The sequence below is a fragment of the Oncorhynchus mykiss genome, chromosome 15, assembly GCF_013265735.2.
Source record: "Oncorhynchus mykiss isolate Arlee chromosome 15, USDA_OmykA_1.1, whole genome shotgun sequence".
In the NCBI taxonomy this organism is placed as follows: Eukaryota; Metazoa; Chordata; class Actinopteri; order Salmoniformes; family Salmonidae; genus Oncorhynchus; species Oncorhynchus mykiss.
Genome location: NC_048579.1, coordinates 54,095,672 through 54,096,916, shown reverse-complemented (window position 1 = coordinate 54,096,916; position 1,245 = coordinate 54,095,672). Strand labels below are relative to the sequence as shown.

At 40.9% G+C, this 1,245-nt stretch overlaps 1 long non-coding RNA gene across 1 annotated transcript; it reads right to left on the bottom strand.

The window, feature by feature from the left end:
* Positions 1-387: 387 nt before the first annotated feature.
* Positions 388-940, bottom strand: LOC118938924. Its single transcript, XR_005036317.1, has 2 exons — positions 628-940; positions 388-521 (listed from the first exon to the last, which is right to left on the bottom strand). It is a non-coding gene; the product is annotated as an uncharacterized LOC118938924 (long non-coding RNA).
* Positions 941-1,245: the final 305 nt, after the last annotated feature.

Genomic DNA, 1,245 nt, shown 5'->3' with positions numbered 1-1,245 from the left:
TAGCAAACAATCCTGTGCCCTCAGTCAACAAGTAGTTTTCAGCTTTAAAAGTGCTAAATTCTGTAAACGCAAAATGTGTAGAACAGCATGAGATGAGCTATAGAACTGCACATTTATTTTATGTTTCCCCTGCATCATTCTGTCAGCCTTTATTCAACATTCTATTCTGACATGTAGAGTTCGAGAACTTTCCTGACTCAAACACTCATTTCTGCCTGGAGTAGAATTGAATGCAATTTCAGTCAACGCTCAGTCCTACTTATAAGTAGGCCACACTTACTATACTTTTAGTGAGGCCATTTGAGCAAGTAGAAGTACACTTGGGTTGTCATCAAGTAGTACTATAATCTATTTAGTACAAATAAAGTTGATCGAAAATAACATGGGTAGCCTTCACAAAACATTTTATTAGGATATTTTAGTCCTCATTGGGACTCATCTTTCAAGAGTCCATAAAACACATTAAAAACAATAAAACAGTTGATGACAGCGTGGTCCTTAGGGAACCGATATTTACATGCCTGTAAAACAGAATGGGGGGGGGGGTACTATTACACTTTAGCATAATACAGCATATACATCATATTCATTGTGTTTCTGGTTGTAATGTAGACAACCTGTACGTACCATACTCCACGGGTGACCTGCCTGGGGAGTATGCAGGCCATGGAAGAACTGCGACATTGTCACCCTCCAGGAATTGTGTACAGATCCTTGCGACATGGAGCAGTGCATTAGCATGCTGAAACGTGAGGGGATTACAGCGGAAGAATGGCACGACAATGGGCCTCAGGATTTCGTCACGGTATGTCTGTGCATTAACACTGTCAACGATTAATTGCAATTGTGTTTGTTGTCCGTAGTTTATGCCTGCCCATACCATAATCCCACCGCGACCATGGGACACTGTTCACTACGTTGACATCAGCAAACCACGCCATACACGTGGTCTGCAGTTGTGAGTCCAGTTGGATGTACTGCCAAACTCTCTAAAACGGCGTTGGAAGCGATGTATGTACACAGGTGTAACTGTTTAATGATGTACCTGTGTATTGATCATGCTGTTTAATCATTTTATTGATATGCCACACCTGTCAGGTGGATGGATTATCATGGGAAATGCTCAATAACATGGATGTAAACACATGTGTGACCCAGTGTACATACATTTAAAATGTCACACAGCCTACATATCAGCATATACACACAAAATATCTAAGTCAAATAGGGGAGCAGTATTGTGTA